Here is a 20,624-nt window from a genome sequence, read left to right as displayed (position 1 = left end):
AGTTCTATTTGCAAAATTAGGACGATTATCCTGGGTTAGCAGTGACTGTGGGCCACTACACTGAAAAGGTTTTTCTAACTAGCCAAATCAGGAACACTTCATGCAGCCTAAGGAAAAATGTCTTGATACACTGAAACCAATTATGTGAAGAAAGAGTTACTGGAGCTATTAAAACAAATGTAAACTGACACCCCCAGCTTTTGCAGGACAGAACTCAGAGAAACACTAGTAGTTTTAATGACTCCATGTTTGAAGTCGGCAGTTCTGTGAATGAGTCACCTTTAGCATATTTAAATTTATTAACTTGTTTGCTTCTAACAATTTATTTTTGGAAGCATCTTCCTTATGATCCAGTTGGGGAGTCTGGTAAGCGAGTACTACAGCCATGTCAGAGTTCTAGAATCAAAGGGAAATCCTCTATTTCCCACTCATCCTACACACTTTCTGCTGTGAGTGGTTAAATTTCTGGTGTGGAAAGGAACTCTGAAGATTTTGGGGGAAAAGAGAAGGAATATGGGAGGAATGCATAAGGAATATGGTAGAGCTGGAGCTTGCCTTCTATAGCTAAATGTCTACTGATTGGGAACATGTCTTTCATTCATCTTATTTTTTAGTTTTTTAAATGTTTATTTATTTTGAGAGAGAGAGAGAGAGAGAGAGAGAGAGCATGCATCTGTGTGCAGGGGAGGGACAGAGAGAGGAGAGGGAGAACACCAAGCAGGCTCCAAGCTGTCAATGCAGAGACCGATGGGGGGGTCTCAACCTCCTGAACTGTGAAGTCATGACCTGAGCTGAAATCAAGAGTCAGATGCTCAACTAACTGAACCATTCAGGTGCCCTGCTTCCTTCATTTTAATTTAGTCCAAAGCAGAGGAATGAGACACTAGCAGAAAATAGATCTAGGTTTCCCTCCAAAAGTGAAAATAATATTCTACTACAATTTTTCCTTTGTTTTGCCTTAGATTTCTGTCTTTCTCTGCTTCAGGGTGCTCAATCATAAGTTTTCATGACAGCAGGGAACATGTATATCTTATTCACCATCTATCCCCAGAGCTTTGCTCTTATAAATAAAATTTTAATATATTTATTCAATTTAAAAAATTAAATGAAATATATATACATACACTTTTTAATGGTAAACAGTACAGAAGAGTACGGAATACAAGGTTTTCCTCCCCTCGTCTTTAGTCCCTTCTTCATTCCATGCCCCGCAAAACCACCAAACACTTCTTGGTTTTATTTATTCTGATGATTGTCCCCATATTTATTGATTTATCAATTTTATATATCTTTGACTCGCATTATAAAAGATGTAGAATTGACTTACCTTATATCATCTCCCAACTTCCCACCCCCATCAGGTCTCAGTTTTTATAGTTATGTTACTTGGTTTGGACAAGTTCTGGTTGAATGGGTGAGTGCACAACTCATTTTCCTTCTTCATTTTCTTTTTTTTTTCCAGAAGGAGGGTACCCTTTTTCCTAAACCACTGGAAGTCAACCCTCTGGCAAACAGTGAAAGAGCTTCCCAGGCTGTGCCATCGGTTTTCCATGTTGGTAAAACCCCTCTATTATGCTCAATGAACTCCTGCTTAATTGTAAAACAGTATCCTTCTCAGAAACATCTCAATTTTATCATGTCTCAAAGCCATTAGTTGAAGAGGAAAGTCCTGACCCTAGAACTTTAAAATGTTTAGTCTTGCTCTTTAAATCCTCCAGGATGCCTCGTGGCTTCCTAGTAAGCTGCCTATTTGGGCTTAGCAAGACCAAGAGAGTGGAACTTCTGCTTGGTGACTACGGATGGTCAACTGTTTTTATTATGTCTGTATTCTGAGGCTTTCTCTTTGGCTGTTGTCAGATGTATCAAAACAAAACATCTCCAGGAAAAAATATCAAAGGACCTAAAATTAATGTGTTATTTCAGATTTCTTCTATGCCAGCAAAAGAACGTTGCTCTCTGACTAACGTCTGATAATAGAAGCCTCATGGGCCAGCCCCTCTAACGTGCTGATTTAGGGCTCATGCCCGTTTTCCTCTCTCCTCTTTTCATCTTTGTCTCTCTGATGCAATCAGCATGCTGGCCTTAGGCTCACCTCAGTTTTGTTTTATTTTTTAAGGAAAAATAACCTTTTGGGTTTTCAAGTGAATTTAAGATTTAACTCTTCTTCCCTTTTACAACAGATTCCTTCAATCTTAGAGTTGGAAAGTTTATTGAAATTTTGCCTCAGAGTAGGTCACAGAAAAGTAGATTCTCATCAGTGATCTACTTTGGTAGCACCGTTTGACTCTAAGCTGTGGTGTCCTGAGAAGAGCATACAAGTCAGAATTGAAGAAGCATGTTTGAGTCCTCAATGTGCTGTTTACTTGCTGTGTGACTATGGGTGGGTCACCTCAATTCTCTGACCACAGCTGCCTCAACTGAAAAATGAAGATAATAACACAGCACTTAACTCACAGGCTAAGTGAGCTCAATAAGCTTAACTTACCTCAAACTTCCTGTGTCTACAATTAAGCTGCTGATCTTGTTCCCAATCCTGCTGTATTCCAGTCAATGGCAGCCCCAACATTCTAGTTCTTTATATCACGCTTAACACTTCCTCTCTCACCTCAGATCCAATACATCAGCAAGTCCTCTTGACTCTGCCCTAAATATATGTTCTGATCTGATTCTTCAGTCCATGTCCCCAGCTGCCACCACTCTCCAAGTCACCATCACCTCTCATCTGCCTAACTGGTCTCCCTGTTTTACCCTTACCTTTCCAGGGTCTATTCTCAACACGTTAGCCAGAGCAATCTTTTAAAGCCTGAGTCTGATGATGTTACTCCTTCCCTCAGACTCAGCCATGGTTTCTTGTCAAGGCTGATCTCTGCAGGGCTCATACTGGAATTGAGTACTCGTTGTTAAAATATTGAAATCTTTCTATCCCTATTGCTAGATAGTTTTTCCCCAAGGTCCCCTCTCTCTGAAGTTCCCCTTCAATTCACAAGGGGTTCTCCCCACTATGCACCAACTCAAGAGATAACGCTTGGCACTTCAGTGGGTCCTCCAGGACCCTTCCATGCTCTGGCCAGACATCCATGCTGATGGGTTGCTCTCTGTGCTGTGTTTGCTGTTGAACATTTTGAACAACTCCTGGGTTTGTCCTCTCATTCAAAATAAAAGCCAAGTCTCCACACTGATGGGATTCTTTGCTACATTTTTTACTGCCTGTCCTACTTCTCCCAGGCTTGTTCATTCTACATAAGCCATGAGTGCTTCTTGGCATTTCCTCAATCAAGCTAAATATGCTCCTGCCTCAGGGCCTTTGCACTTCCTCCTTCCTCTGTCAGTAAGCCCCTGCAGCAGATATGTGTCTGACCAGCTCTTTTACCTCTTGCAGCTATCTGCTTAAATATTGCCTTCTCAACAAGGCATTTTCTGATTGCCTTATGTAAAATAGAAATCCTGCCCCCTTCTCTACTAATACACCCTAATTATTGCTTTTTTACAATAATTTTCTCCACAGCATTTATCTCCATCTGACATGCTATATATTTCACCTATGGATTCATCTATTATCTGTCTCCCTTATCCCCACCAATTAGAATGCAGAGCCCCTTAATGCAGAAATTTTACTGTTTATATCTCCAGCGCCTAGAGCAGCATCTAACAAATACTAAATTTTCAATAATTTTTTTTCATTGAATGAACTACCCAGTGCTCAGTTTTCTTATTTGAATGATAAGGAAAATAACACATCCCAGGTAAATTGTGAAGATTAAATAAATAATGAGAAAGTAACTTGTAAGCTAAAAGGCCCTGAATGAAGGTTAGCTGTCATCAGTCCCCCCCGTTGTTGATAAATACCTGTAACCCACAGGTCCCGCCCCTAACTCTACTCTCCACAGTAGTCTCCATGTTTGAAGATCCCTTCATATTCTTCCCTGGTGTCTTGGGTGTCACCGCCCTGAATGACCCATGGTAGTGCATGTTCCTTAAATCCTGAGTGGACCAGAGAGCCTTCCTAAGCCAAGGCGTGTGGGTCAGCGGCCGTGGCAAGCACCCGGCGGGCTTTGACTAGCTCTGTAATGCTTCTCCTGTGGGCACGTGTGGGGTGGGGCCAGTGTCGGTAGACATTTGCGCTCTGGTATTTGCATTCATAAGCCCTAAAAAGGGAAGATAAAGCAGAAGAGGAAAGAATAGACACCTGCTTTATTCTCCACATCTGGAAAGAGAAGTCCAACAGTAATGATAGGTTGAGCATATAGCAACATCTACATACCTTCACAGGAATGTTTGTAAAATTTAAAGATTTGCTTCAGGAGATCTTTTGGAGATTGATTAAGGATTCTGGGGAAAGCATGCAGGAAGCTTTGGGTTGCAAAACCTCTAAACCTACCGAATCCCCATATCGCTGGTTCTACTAAACTCTGTTATCCATTCTCATGTCTTTAAGAATGAACAGTAAACACAAACACACAGAGTGAGATGTACTGTGTATTTGGAGTCTAGAATGTAGGCCTTGTTCTCAAGGTAAGCCAAGGTAAACCTACTCAGGACCTGTCAAGGCATGTGGTGCCATCTCACTGAAGCCCTGCCCTTCTTTAGAACTTCACACCCCCTTTAATTCAAAAAAGGGAGGTGGTGTCTTTCCTAGTCCCTGAGAATAAAAAAAAAAAGGATGAAACATTCTTCCTAAAGTTATTGAGTGTAGCCTGACTTGTTACAGATTCCTTTTTCCCTCTATACCTGAGGAAATGAGGGATTTTGGCATCTGTCCTGAATGAATCATACATTTGTAGCAAAACAACACAGTCCTGGCGATTAGAAGGAGAGTCCTGCTTCCCGGACCATTATTACAGGGACTAGATCCCCCTATTCTATGCAAGCTTGCATATGTGAGAGAGGCATCCTTTTACCAGTTGTAAGATACATATTTAATTCTGCAGGGGTAGGAGTCTTTAGGTTTGCATAATGATACATAGCTTTAAGTTAGTGGAAAATAATTTTGGAAAGCAGATCTTAGTTTCCATGTCATAAAAATATTTCTCTCTAGTATTTTGTCCTGACAACTCAAACAAATATAATATGAGAATACTACCTGTGGCTTACTTTTTTTTTCTTTTGGTTTCTAATGCTGAATTTGTAATCTTCTCTAACTTGGTGCGGCCACACATACTTAAAATTCCTGTATCAATTTGATTCACTGCCACATTTTCTTCTGTGTAAAAAAGTAAGTTAAAGACCTCAAACGGCTTTTACATTGTTTGTGTGATAAGTGCACTACACATATGGAATATCAGATGCCTCATTTCAAGGCTGCTCTTGACATTGCTGCTGTTAATGATTCTTCCATTTGGGAATGTTTCCATTCCATACCAAAATTCTATTGAAGGGGTAAAGGAAAGTGGTGAAAATGGGCACTCCACACATGCCAGCAAGTCTCCCAGTTGGCTAGGATCACTACATCATTCCAAAAGAAATGGCTGGGGGGGTAGGAGTTTGGGGGAGGGGGGAAAGAAACAAAAACAAATTTTGGCAGACCCGAGTTTAGAAGAAAAACAATACTTTCACCGAATTTAGCCTCTGCTCTCTGTCATAGAAAATTATAATAAGTACAAGAGAATTGCATTCAATTTTGGTCAAGTATTATTCTTGGAATATGCATTAGTCAGAATTGGCCTCATTAGGAGGGCACTTTTTGAGCAGCTATGTGGTGGTTCACAGAGCATGCAGACTCCCGAGAGGGTGTGATTCGCAGTTTAACAAGCTTATTTCACGTTTGATAACATATATATTTCAAACCAGGACTCAAACCAGGACTGCCACTGAACCTTTATATGACAAGAAGTAGAGCAAAGTATGTTGACATATAAACATGCAATAACATTATCAGAATTGCCACAGCCCCTTAATTACAAACCTACCTATTGAAACCACAGCATCTATACTAGGCTTTCCCCCCACCCCTCCGCTTCCTAGAAGTCAACATTTTCCATTAAACCTACAAACGCATTGAGTTCACATACCAGTCCATGCTGAAGCACATGTTTTTATTTTGCTTCCCTATTTATAATCTTTATTTTGAAAACAACAATTGTGGTTTGGACTTACTGTGAAGCGGAATATTACACATGTAAAGGCTCATAACTTTTTTTCTGGAAGCTCTTAAATCATTTTTAGCCATATTATCTGATTTGCCATCATCACATCAGTGTAAAGGCATACATTTCCAAATACATTTAATGGATGAGGAAAATGAAGGTGGAAGATTAAGCAGCTTGCCCGAGCCAACAGTAAAATTTAGGTGTATTTGGCCGAGTGAAAACTGGGCTGCAGAGTAGACCCAGATGCACAGACATAACCTGTATCTTGATACTAATGCAAATTCAGAAAGTTGGTAACTCAGAGTAGAAAAGCCAATAGCTCAGAAAATACCAAATCTATTTACCTGGAAGAGGATGTTGGGGAAGATAAGAGAACCGTCACCTAAGAGCAAACTGTTTCCAGGTTGGGGCTTCTCCCTAAAAATATTGTGCCCTTTTCTTCTTTCTACAAAGTAACAACGAATGGCTTCCTCTGCCAAACTGTTTGTCTTCAAAACTGGTGCTGATTTCAACCCTAGCAAGGAGGTACTTTCCTCAGTGACCCCTTCTAGAAAAAACGATGGACCTAGTTGAAAGCACTCGAACTTCTGTCAAGATCTGAGGAGTGTATGTTAGCTTACTTAAAGCTTTTTGGGTCCCTCTGAGGTAGCAGAGAGAATTATCAGTGAAGCTTGGTTACTTTACTGGTGCTGTTTAACACATCAGCCTTTCTCACAGGATTCTAGCATTTTCGCTGCTGGCCCGAGCCAGGAAGGGTCCAGGTGTGTGTAACTCAGTACTAAAATTAACATCTATGAACTTTCGTAGACCTCATATATTCAGGTTCAATTTTATTTTGGTAATTAGGTTTCAGGCAGGTTTTATTTCTTTTGAACCAAGTCACCCAGCCCCTATTTTTCATCAAAGAATCTTGGTTAACTTTGATTTTTTAATTCTCAGACACCCAACTCGTTGAACCGCCCATCCTGACTCAATACCCTGCTATTTTATTCCATATAAGGCCTTGAAATGTACTCACCTTACTCAGTGAAAATCCCTCTGGGATGGGGAGCTGCCAGCACATTAGAAATGTGATCTAAAGTCGTCTCTGCCCAAGGTTGGTCATATCCAGGTTAGAAGATATCAGGTATAAAATGAGAAAAAAATATTATCTCCCAGAACTTATCAGACCATCTTCTTATAAGACTTTTTCTTGTTTAGTTTTTTTAGTTCATTTCTTGGTTTTTCTGGAAAAAATGCTGCAGTTATGTTGCTCACGCAGCCAAAAATCTGCACTTAATTGGGCACATAAAAAAATAGCAGACAGGAAGTCTATTTCCTCACAGAGAGATATTGTGGTTTATGGACTCTGCTTTCGTACTGCAAAGCCAGTGCATTATTTTATTTTTTAATACACTCCCGGTAAGATGTCTCTGGCAACCAAAAAGCCGTTTAAGTGCCCACCAGAATCAGTATCAGCCCAGGTGGAGGTACTTGATTACAAAATATTAGTTTGATCTGGGTTTGATTTTGAATCAGCCTTAAGTTCTTGAATGTGTCTGGATGCTAGAGAAATAGAGAATTTAATATTTGTGTATGCACTGAGAAAGTTATACATATTTGTGAGAGAGACCGCAGCATCCCAGAAGTGGGGCTGCGTTGAGTCTCCATGAGTTCTGGGAAAACATTTAGGTTGCCTGTGTAACTTCCCCTGCACACACCCTCAGTCCTCTCCCCTTGGGAGCCAGAGTTTCCTGAGGTCTATCAAGTTACAAAGGAGAAAGACGCCTTTATCAAATTTGGAAGATGCTTACTTTTCCAGTTGTCTTTCTATCTCCTTAGCCCTTTCTTTTCCATGAATACCTCCTGCATTTGAATCATAATAATTAAATTCTAAAGAATACTGAGGAACTCGGAGTTTTAGAGTACAGCTTCCCACTGACAGACGAGGAGAGTGAGACAAAAAGGAGTTCATAATTCCCCCCTTCCTCAAGGCCCTGAAAGTCCAGTAGCAGAGACAGGACTAAATCCTGATTTTCCCCTGACACCACACTGCCTTTCTGTGTGAGTGGAAAAACAAAAATGAAACTACTATTCTCTTGTCACTTGGTCTGAGCCATAAAACTGGGTACATTTGGTTCTAGGCACTTTCTATCTGCTTGTCTTGGGCACTATGCCTCATAATTTGGAAAAATTATATAAGCCCTAATTTTTTTTCCGAGGGCATGTGAGAAACTGCCATTTGTTTTTAGCAACCCGGTGTCATAAAGTTAGTACGGGCCTAATCCCACCTAAAGTTAAACGAGAGCTTTGTGTAATTGCCTCGCCTTTTAATTCAGACTAAGCCACAGGTAATCAAGTCTTTCTCTAATACCCTGGATTTACAGAAACTGAAATCCATTGGTTTGTACAGGAATCACTGGCCTCAAGCTAGAATCCTCTGCTGCTTATGGTCAACTCAATCCATGGAGGGGATTTACGTCATGCTGGTGTTTTTGCGTAGTCCTTTGTCTGGGACTAATTTTGACACTTTGCCTGCCAGAGAAGATAAAACTTGGGGTCTTTTTCCCGTCGCTGCCCAATCCAGCTCTGGTTGGGCACTTCATCAAGAGGATCAGAGAGCTTAGATGCAGTCTCAGCTTCTCTCTGATTCTTTGGCTCAGGCTTCAAAGGACTAAACCAAACAGGAAAGAAACTATTGCATATGGTCATGGCTGGATGTATTTTGATTTTGTATTTTTTATCCTTTAGTTGTTATAGGGGAGAATCATGTGTGGGGCTCAATATCTCTGCCAGCTGTTATGGGGATTTGGCAGTGAGGACTAGTGCTCCCTTATTTCTATAGGAATGGCAGTTCTGGACAGTTCTATAGGAATGATTTTCTTGCAATGCTCTGTCCTGACTTGGTACTAACTACTTCATAAAGAAAGGGAAAAATAATGATACATATCATTTGTTATCAAGTTCCTGCTACTCATCAGAGCTGGTTCCAGAGTCTTCATCTATATTATCTTTCAAATCACTGTATAAGGTAGCTTTCATTGTTTTATTTTTAATTAAAATTTTTTTTTCTTTTATAGTTTATTGTCAAGTTGGTTTAAATATAACATCCAGTGTTCATCCCAAGAAGTGCCCTACTCCATGCCCATCATCAGCCCTCAGTTTGATCTCAGTATTCAAGAGTCTCTCATAATTTGCCTACCTCTCTCTCCCCAACCATTTTCCCCTTCCCCTCCCCCATGGTCCTCTGTTAAGTTTCTCCTGTTCCACTTATAAGTGAAAACATACAATATCTATCCTTCTCCACCTGACTTATTTAACTTAGCATGACACCCTCAAGTTCCATCCACGTTACTACAAATGGCCAGAAATCATTCTTTCTCCTTGCCATGTAGTATTTCATTGTGTATATAAACTACATCTTCTTGATCCATTCATCAGTTGTTGGACATTTAGGCTCTTTCCATGATTTGGCTCTTGTTGAAAGTGCCGCTATGAACATTGGGGTACATGTGCTCCTATGCATCAGCACTTCTATATCCCTTGGGTAAATTCCTAGCAGGGCTATTGCTGGGTCATAGGGGAATTCTATTATTAATTTTTTGAGGAACCTCCACACTGCTTTCCAGAGCTGCTGCACCAGTTTACATTCCCACCAACAGTGTAGGAGGGTGCCCGTCTCTCCACACCCTTGCCAGCATCTATAGTCTCTTGATTTGTTCATTTTAGTCACTCTGACTGGCGTGAGGTGGTGTCACAGTGTGGTTTTGATTTGTGTTTCCCTGATGCTGAGTGATGTTGAGCATCGTTTCATGTGCCTGTAGGCCATCTGGATGTCCTCTTTGGAGAAGTGTCTGTTCATGTCTTCTGCCCATTTCTTCACTGGATTATTCGTTTTTCGGGTGTGTAGTTCAGGGAGCTCCTTATAGATTTTGGATACTAGCCCTTTATCTGATATGTCATTTGCAACTATCTTTTCCCATTCTGTCAGTTGCCTATCATTGTTTTTATTCTGTAGGTGAGGGGGGAAAATTAAGTTCTTTTCCATCAACCTCAAGATAAAGTCCAAATCCCTTAATAGGAAGAATCAGGAAAATGTATTAGTTAAGGGTACAAACTGTACAGCTAAGCTACCTGCCTTTAAATCCCAGTTTTGCCACCTACTAGTGGTGCAAACTCAGACATGTTCTTCAGGTTTTCTGTGCCTCGGTTTCTGCATATGTAAATGGAAACACAACCTTATGTGGTTGTTAGAGAGTTAAATATTTAGTAAACTTGAAGTACTTAGAACAATGCCTAGTGCATAGTTCTAAATATTAGTGAATAATATTAGCACCACCACCATCATCATCATTATTACTTTTAGCAACAGGAATGTTGAATGAGACCTTATTGTATCAGGTTTCAGCTAAAGTCTCAAAGTTGGGAGCACTAGCTGATAAGTACCCCCACATTTTAAAGAGTTGCTCTTAGATACATTTCTGCAGGACTTACTGAAATATAGCTGAGTGGTCCTGATTCTGTCACCTCCTAGCCCCTACCACTTATGCAGACAAAAGACTAGAAATTCAAAAATCCTTTGAAGTACAGAATTCACAGGATTAGTATGTTTCCAATCTAGTGGGTAGAACTGTGTTATTTCCCTAAGACAAGTAATTGGTTTAAACATTGTGAGCTCCCTGAACGGAGACTGGAGGCTTGCTATGCTGGGGCATCGGTAGGCTGCTCTGGTATTGCCCATGGAACAGAGTGTGAAGAGAGAATTCTGGGAAGTCTGACAGCCTGCTGACCAGAGAGAGTCATGCTTGCCTCTTCCCTAGTTGATTCTTTTTTCCCTTTGTTTCCAATATAGTTAACATACAGTGTCATATTAGTTTCAGGTATAGAATATAGTGATTCAACACTTCCATACAACACCCAGTGCTCATCGCAAGTGCACTCCTTAATTTCCATCACCTATTTCACCCATTCCCCACCCACCTTCCCCTGGTAACCATCAGTTTGTTTGCTGTTTCTGGTTTGTCACTCCCTCTTTCTTTTTTCTTTTTTTTCCTTTGCTAGTTTGTTTGAGTGGAATCATAGAGTATTTGTCTTCCTCTGACTGATTTATTTCACTTAGCATTATATTCCCTAACTCCATCTCTGTCATTGCAAATGCAAAGCTTTCATTCATTTTTATGACTAATATTCCAGTATGTGTGCACGCGCGTGTGTGCGTGTGTGTGCATGTGCATGTACCACATCTTCTTTATCCATTTATCTATTGATAGACCCTTTTGCCACTTCCATAATTTGATTATAAATAATGCTGGTACAAACCTAGGGGTACTTGTATCCCTTTGAATTAGTGTTTTTGTATTTGGGGGGTAAATAGCCAGTAGTGCAATTACTGAGTCATTTCCCTGGTGGATTCTTAAGGAGCAGCCCTTATTGGTATGGCGAGAAAAAGAACTAGAATGACACAGCTTGCATTACCAGTTTCATGTGGTGACAACCGGTGAGCTTTCTGTGGGTCAGGTGGATGCCTTGGAAACCTGATGGACTTAGATCATCTTAAAATACTCAGCCCTGGGGGAGGGTTGTTGACATTGGGAGATTGGAGGTATATGGCCAACGCCAAAGAGGTGACAGGAGTAGGCTAGAAAACTCATTAATGTTGTGAACTGTGGCTTATGGGGTCCACTGAGGAACCTACATCTCCGCTCCATGAAAGGGCCAGCATCTGAATGAACACCTATGGCAGCCAGCCAGTCAGCACTAGCATTCACTCTGAAGGAACTACAACAGCAGGATGAGTTAGGTTAAAATATATACTTAAAAAAAAGTATACATATATACTTTTATTTGTGTTTCTCTATGCTCCTCCTCCTCTTCCCTCACCCTGGAAAGGCAATAGATGAAGAGAGAAAGAAAAGACTATGATACCTTATCCAATGCAGATCACCAACCACATCTCAGGCTGCTTAGAGATTGAAAAAATTTTTAATTTTTTTTAAATTTAAAATTTAGTATTGATTTTGACAGAAAGAGATCATGAGTAGGAAAGGGGCAGAAAGAGAGGGAGGGAGAGAGAGAAAATTCCAAGCAGACTCCTCGCTGTCAGCACGGAGACTGATGCAGGTTTTGAATTCACAAACTGTGAGATCATGACCTGAGCTGAAATCAAGAGTCAGATGCTTAGCTGACTGAGCCACCCAGGTACCTCCAAACTTTTAAAAGTTTATTTATATATTTCTGAGAGAGAGAGAGAGAGAGAGAGAGAGAGAGAGCGAGCATGAGCAGGGGAAGGGTAGAGAGAGAGGGAGAAAGAGAATCCCAAGCAGGCCCCATAGTTCCATGCTGTCATTGCAGAGCCTGACACAGGGCTGGATCCCACAAACAGTGAGATCATGACCTGAAGCAAAATCAAGAGTTGGGCACTCAACCAATTAAGCCAGCTAGGCACATCTATCTATTTATTTTCTTTAAATAAACTCTACCTTTTCTTACCCAGGCACCCTGTGAGATTGAAATTTTAATTTAGATTTAAGAAGAGTTTTTCCTATCTAAAAGTGAGTCCTAATTAATGAAATTAAACTGTTCTTTTAGCTATAAGTAATCTAACTGTTAAGAACTCTGCTTGAAAGATTATCAAGGAGCAAGGAAGGAGTATTGAGCAGAATGTATTTGAATTCTTAATGTGAGCAACTAAATATTTTTAATAACTTGCCCAAAACTATACAGCTTAAATGGCAGTATTTGAAAATGAACCCATGTCTAATTACCAATGCCATGGTATTTTTATTACATGGAATTTCCCCTGAAAAAAATATGGTAAAATTAACCAGAAGAATTCTGTTAAAATGTACTACAACTCTGATAAAAGGCTTGCTAAATTTGCATAACATATTCAAAACGCATTGTAGAAATAAGAACAAAAAGAATATTTTGGGAGCTCCTTATCATTTAAGGCCTGGTAACTTAGGGAAGAATATCTAATCATAGAAGAAGGATACTAGAATGACATCAGAGTTAAGTAATAGATACAGTATATATTATATATTATGCATGTGTATGTATATATATGTATATATTCATATACATTTATAAAAACTACAGAATAAAAGAATTGTAGGGACATGGAGGCTCTAGTCAATCTTGTTCATTTAAAAGATGAAGAAACTATTTTTAAAGAAATGAAGCTGTTTCCTTAAAGTCTCATGAGATTAAGTGACAAAATCTTTATTCTAGGTCAGGCATCTCCCTGGTTCGTGTAGCTTAGGTGCTGGGCAGAGCCGGAGGAGACATGTTTCTGGGCGAGGTACCACAGAAGATCTCCTTTTTAAAGTCCTGGGTGTGATCTCACTCTCAGGTGGTTACATGGACAATCTCAAGAGAGGACGTCTTAAAGGAAGGAAGCCGACTTTATTGTAGAATTAGGTTGAAAGATTGATCATTCTTGGCCCACTCAGGCTAATTTGACACGTGCTTGTGGACCTAAGGAAAGCTTGGAATACTGTGCCCCTACAACCAGGAGCCGAACCTGGGGCTAGGATTAAGTGGATCACCCCCTTTTGATGGATGGGTGGGCTACCAATTTAACACCCTTGTCAACATGGGGCAGAAAAGTGGCATCAAGTCTCACTCACTACAAGCGAATCTTTCCTTTGGGAATCTAAGTCACACTGAGGTCTTTATGAAGACCAGAATGTTTCGTCTTAAAATCTATATCAAGTCCAGAACCTTAGCTGTGATTACTCACACATGGAGCTGAGCAGAAACAAATGGTCTGGAAGGCATTCTTATAATTATAAAAAGAATTATATTGCCAAAGAAGCCAGAAAACCAGCTTGCCAAAACCCGTGACAAATCAACCCAACTCCTGGATCTATAAATTGACATCAACAAGAAGTGGGGTGTGGAAGCTGTAGTGGCCCCAAGATAGGAAACTCTCCAGTGTCTGCTCCAGAGGCAGCCATGAGAGACAATGGATGAAGGAAGTCCTCCCAGAGAGCTAATGTCACAGCTGCCAGACAAGCTGACTGGAGGACTCACACCCCCCAGCAGGGCAGGAGTTTGAACAGCTCCTTCCCAACAGGACTTGATCATTCTCATAGATTGATGGCAGTTGTGCATTTCTCATTTTCCCTTTTCCAGTGGGAGTTTTATTTCTGTCATCCTGTCCCCACTCCATTTTTATATTGGGTATTCAGGGACAGATGATTTGTCTCATAATTATAGGCCACCATATTATAAAGAGCCACATCAGAATCGTTGATGTAGAGGGCTGATCTCATCCAGAGAGTCCTCAATCTTGACCTAGATGCAGGAAGCGGATGAAGCTTTGGGATTGTATTCCTTGGGAAGGGATGAGGGTATTCTCTGTGGAGAATGAATAATACAAACATGTTCAAAGGGATGGAATGTGGCCAAGGCTATCAGCCATCCCTCAAGATCTGTCCTTTGCTCCCTTGTAGATGGGGTCACTCTGTGAAGTTCCACCTAAGGGGTTATGCACAGAAGCAAAGAATGTAATTTGATACCTGCGTCTCCCTTAGAGGAGGGGACATGGTCTTCCTCCTACCTCCCACCCATTGCTTGGATGTGGATGTGATGGGGAGCTACCAAGAACCCTACAGACAGAGAACACCCTTGCAATGGTGGACCTTGGAGAACCCATGTCCCTGGACAATCTTCTGGAGCCTTGGACTTCCTGCCTTTGAACAGTTATGAGGAACAACTTTCTATTTACTTTATGCAGCAGCTATTTGGGACCTCTGTTACACAGAGCCAAATTTTTATGTTTATCCATGCTTTCTTTAATATAACCTTGAATACATACTGCCAGGAAGTTTACACTTCAGACCTGTCTTTCACTCTCTGAACATTAAGACCAGTTTCCCATACATTTTGGACTCAACAATATGCAGCTAAAATGTAAACCATATGAGGTCAGAGACCTTTTCTGTCTTGCTCATCACCACTCTATCCTGACACCTAGTAGGCAATCAGTCTTTGTACTTTTGCTCCATGCTTGTAACTGATCATTTAATTATCCAATTCAGACATGTTTATTAAGTACCCAGTATCTGTGAGATTATGTACTTCGAGAGAAGAAGGAGGAGGAGGAGGAGGAGGGAGAGGAGAGGAGAGGGAGGAGTGGGGGGGTGAGAGTGGAGGAGATGGGAGGGGGAGAGGAGGGAGACAAGAAGGAGAAGAAGAGAATAAGGAAGAAGAAGGAGAAGGAGGAGGAGGAAAAGCAGTAGAAGCAAAGCAGTTATCACTTACTGAGACTGGGCATCACCCCAAGTGTTTTACACATACAGTATTTATGCATTTAATCCTCATACAAAGTAGGTTCTATTATCATCCCCATTTACATATGAAGAAACCAAGGCACTGAGAAGTGAAGTGACTTTTCTAAGTCAGAAATAAATGGAGTATCTGGGGCTAGAACCCTGGAGCCTCCCTCCTAGTCATGGTGCCCCACTGCCTTTCTGAGGAGCAGGAGGCATCATTCTTCCTGTTAAAAGGTAATTGAACCTCAAAAGACCATAATATCTCTAATGAACGTTCTGGAAAGTGAAAGTTCATATTTGAAAATCACGAAGCCCATTTTAGACAAAAAATATTATGCATTTGGTTTAAATAGCAATTATTTTGTCAGATGGTAATAGAGCTCCTCAAATGGCTAACTTTAATGCAATAGAATTAACTTTCTAGTACACAAACCTATTTTCTAATTTTACAAAACAACAGTTTAATTTCCTGGTCATTAGGAAAAGGAAATTTAGAGTCTTTACTAATTGTTTAATAATAATTTTGGCAAAATTAGAATACCATTTTTTCCTTTTGATAACTACTCTTTGTATAAACCAAGTAAGGGAATAATTCTTTTCCAAAAATAACATCCAAAATAATATAAAAATGCATCTACAGACTAATTACTTTAATAAATTCAAAGTGATTTAAAAAATATATATAGTTATAGCACAGTTCTCACTTGAAAGACTAGCTGCTAAATGTAAAACAGCTTATAAAGTAGATGGAATAAAAAGGAAGTAGAAGACAAAATGCTTATATTCAGAATGCTTAAGATCAACTGGACAGTACCCATCATGTAAATGCTCTCACCATGGCCTGTCTCAAGTGACCAAGGTGAGGTCAGTAGACATAGAGTTGGGAAGGGATGTGCCCAAGCTGGGCCCATGGCTCATATGAGCAGGCTCCAGCACACCACTAGCTCATGAGTCAACCACCACATTTCAGATACAAACATGAGTGCCTACACCATGTCTGGTATTGTGCTACAAATTTTAATAGGGACTACAAGTAGGATTTACCCAGGACTCTAAGAGGAAGAATGACTTGTTCAAGTTCAGGGAAGCATCTCCTCAGCAGAGGGCTGTGGAAGAAAGGTAAAGCGGTCTTTGCCCTCTGGAATTTAAAAAGACAAACACACAAAGACATTGCAAGTGCCGCATACAGACTATTATTAATGAGCAGTGCCGATTGCACATTTTATATGCTCAATCAAGTGCATTATAGTCCCAAATGAATATGAAGTGCAAGCCACACTGCTTCCTGTATAAAGGTGCCAGCCATCATTGGCATTTAAAATAAAAAGCATAGTTTTTATTTTTAGATTTTGTAAGTACCTGTTTTAATTAGTTTAGCCTATTTGCCTTTACACTGTCAGAACTCATGGTACTATTTCTTTCATCTACCTTCTCCCACTCCAAAGGGGGCAAAACTGACGAGAAGAAACTTCTTGATCTGGCTTAGAGAAACAAAATCCAGATCTCTGTGGATTGAGTTTGAGAGTTATCATTTGAGTTAATCCTGGCCCATTACAGTTACACGTTCTACCTTCAGTGTGAGAGCAGTAGTAGAGACTGCTGAAAGACTCAGAATGACAGTAACTGTGTGCTTTGCAAAATCTTCTCAAAGATACTTTAAACATTACACAGCCATTGACTCGAAAATATCACAGGTTCAGTTCCAGACCACTGCAATAAAGTGAATATTGCAATTAAGCAAGTCAATGAAATTTTTAGTTTTGTAGTGCATATAAAAACTATGTTCACACCACCATAGTCTATTAAGTGTCCAGTAACACTCTGTCTGAAAAAACAATGTATATACCTTAATTAAAATGATTCCTTCCTAAAAAATGCTAACTATCATCTGAGCATTCAGAGAGTTGTAATCTCTTTGCTGGGGAGGTTCTTGCATTGATATTCATGGCTACTGATTGATAAAGATGATGGTTGTTGAAGACAGAGGCATCTGTGTGGCAAGTTCTTAAAATGATGAAGTTTGCCTTATAATTAGCTCTTCCTTTATGTTTGATAGCATTTTCTCCACAGTAGAACTTCTTTCAGAATTGTAGTCAGTCCTCTCAATACCCACCACTGCTTTATCAATTAAGTTGATTAATATTATAAATCCTTTCTTTCATTCCAACAATCTTCACAGCATGAGAACCAAAAGTGGATTCTATCTTCGGAAACCACTTTCTCTGTTTATCCATAAGAAGCAACTTCTCATCCATTAAAGCTTTATCAAGACATTGCAGTAATTGAGTCACATTTTCAGCCTCCACTTCTAGTTCTCTTACTGTTTCCACCACAACAGCAGTTACTTCCTTCCCTGAAGTCTTAAACCCCTCAAAGTCATTCATGAAGGTTGGAATCAACTTCTTCCAAACTCCTGTTAATGTTGTTACATTGACCTGTTCTCATGAATCTCAAGTGTTCATATTGGCACCTAGAATGGTGAATCCTTTCCAAAAGGTTTTCAGTTGACTTTGCCCAAATCTATCAGAAGAATCACTATTTATGCCAGCTATAGCCTTATAAAATGTACTTTTTAGATAATAAGAGTTGAAAGTCAAAATAACACCTTGATCAATGGCTGCAGAATGAATGTTGTGTTAGCAGGCACACTGTATGTGGTACATGTACATCTCCATCAGACTTCTTGTGTGACCAAGTACATTGTCAATGAGCAGAAATATTTTGAAAGATATTTTTTTCCTGAGCAGTGTGTCTTCACAGTGGGCTTAAAATATTTTTGTGCTATCTCCCGGACTTTGTTGTTTCATTGGATACAGCATAGGCAAAGTAAATTTAGCATAATTCTTTTTTTAATTTCATTATTATTTTTTAATCAAAAATATATATTTTTTCAGGAGTAGGATTTAGTGATTCATCACTTACATATAACAGCCAGTGCTCATCCCAACCAGCATTCTCTGTAATGCCCCTCATCCCTTTAGATCTTCCCTCTACCCAACACCCTGCCAGCAACCTTCAGTTTGTTCTCTATATTTAAGAGTCTCTTATGGTTTGTCTCTCTCTGCTTTTATATTATTTTTGCTTCCCTTCCCTTATGTTCATCTGTTTTGTATCGTAAGTTCCACATATGAGTGAAGTCATATAATATTTGTCTTTCTCTGACTGACTTACTTCACTTAGCATTGTACACTCTAGTTCCATCTACATAGTTGCAAATGGAAAGATTTCATTCTTTTTGATTGCCAAGTCACATTACATTGAATATATATACCACATCTTCTTTATCCATTCATCCATCAATGGACATTTGGGCTCTTTCCATATTTTGGCTATTATTGATAGTGCTGCTTTAAATATTGGGTTGCATTTGTCCCTTCAAGTCAGCATTTTAGTATCCTTTGGATAAATACCTAGTAGTTCAATTGCTGGGTTGTAGGGTAGTTCTATTTTTAATTTTTTGAGGATCCTCCATACTATTTTTCAGAGTGGCTGCACTAGTTTGCATTCCCACCAGCAGTGCAATTTCTCTGAATTCTTGCCAACATCTGTTGTTGCCTGAGTTGTTAATATTAGCCATTCTGACAGTTGTGTGGTGGTATCTCCTAGTGGTTTTGATTTGTATTTCGCTGTTAATGAGTGATGTTGAGCCTTTTTTCATGTGTCTGTTAGCCATCTGAATGTCTTCTTTGTAAAAGTGTCTATTCATGTCTTTTGCCCATTTCTTCACTGAATTGTTTGTTTTTTGGGTGTTGAGTTTGATAAGTTCTTTATAGATTTTGTATGCTAACCTTTTATTTGATAAGTCATTAGATTTAGCATAATTCTTAAGGACCCTAGGATTTTCAAAATGGTAAATGAACATTGGCTTCAACTTTAAGTCATCAACTGCATTAGCCATTTAAAAAGAGACAGTGTAGGGATGCCTAGGTGGCTCAGTTAAGCATTTGACTCCTGGTTTTGGCTCAGGTCAATCACTCACAGTTTGTGGGTTTGAGCCCTGCATTGAGCTCTGTGCTGACAGTGTGGAACCTGTTTGGGATTCTCTCTCTCTCTCTTCCTCTCTCTCTCTCTCTCTCTCTCTCTCCTTCTGTTTCCCTCTCTCTCTGCTCCTCCCCCACTCTCTCTCAAAACAAACAAACAAACAAACAAACAAACAAACAAACAAACTTAAAAAAAAAAAGAGTCAGTCTATCCCTTGAAGCCAGGTGTGAACTTGTCTCTACCTATGAGAGTCTTAGATGGACTCTTCTTCCAGTAGAAGGCAATTATGTCTACATTGAAAATCTGTTGCTTAGCATAGCCACCTCCATTAATGATCTTACTGGATCTTCTGGATAACTCACTTCAACTTCTACATCAGCTTCTGCTGCTTCACCTGGCCCTTTTATGTTTTAGAGATGGGTTCTTTCTTTAAACCTCATGAACCAACCTCTGCTAGCTTCCAACTTTTCTTCTATAGCTTCCTCACCTCTCCCAGCCTTCATAGAATTAACAGAAGTTAGGGTCTTGCTCTAAATTAGGTTTTGGTTTAAGGGAATGTTGTGGCTGGTCTGATCTTCCATCCAGACCGCTGAAACTTTCTCCATATCAGCAATAAGGCTGTTATGCTTTATCATTCATGTGCTCACTGAAGTAGCACTTTTAATTTCCTTCAAGAACTTTGCCTTTGCATTCACAACTTAGCTAAGTTCTGTTTGGCACAAAAGGCCTAGCTTTTGGTTTATCTCAGTTTTCCACATGCCTCCTGACTAAGCTTAATCATTTCTAGCTTTTGATTTAAAGTGTGAGATGTACGGCTGTTCTTTTCACTTGAACACTTACAGGCCATTGCAGGGTTATTAATTGGCTAATTTCAGTGTTGTGTCTCAGGAATATGGAGGCCCAAGGAGAAGGAGAGAAATGGAAAAACAGGTGGTTGGTGGAACAGTCAGAACGCACATACCATTTATTGACTAAGTTTGCTGTCTTATGTGGGTACAGTTTGGGATGCTCCAACATAATTACAGCAGTAACATCAGAGATCACTGATCCCAATCACCATAATAATATAGTAATGAAAAGTCTGAAATATTGCAAGAATTACCAAAATGTGATACAGAGACATGAAATGAGCAAATGGTGTTAGGAAAATGGTGCCCAAAGACTTGTTTGATGCAGGATTGCCACAACCTTCAATTTGTAAAAAACATATCTATGACATATAATAGAGCAAATGCCTATATCTGGATTTATGTATAGCGGTAAATAGTACACTTAGTTTGGCAATGCAATTTTGTGTGTG

At 39.8% G+C, this 20,624-nt stretch overlaps 1 pseudogene; it reads right to left on the bottom strand.

Moving 5' to 3' along the window:
• Positions 1-4,003: 4,003 nt before the first annotated feature.
• Positions 4,004-20,171, bottom strand: LOC115305256 (annotated as a pseudogene).
• Positions 20,172-20,624: the final 453 nt, after the last annotated feature.

This window comes from Suricata suricatta, chromosome 10 (assembly GCF_006229205.1).
Source record: "Suricata suricatta isolate VVHF042 chromosome 10, meerkat_22Aug2017_6uvM2_HiC, whole genome shotgun sequence".
In the NCBI taxonomy this organism is placed as follows: domain Eukaryota; kingdom Metazoa; phylum Chordata; class Mammalia; order Carnivora; family Herpestidae; genus Suricata; species Suricata suricatta.
The sequence above is the reverse complement of the archived record's forward strand: the minus strand, read 5'-3'. Positions and strand labels throughout refer to the sequence as shown.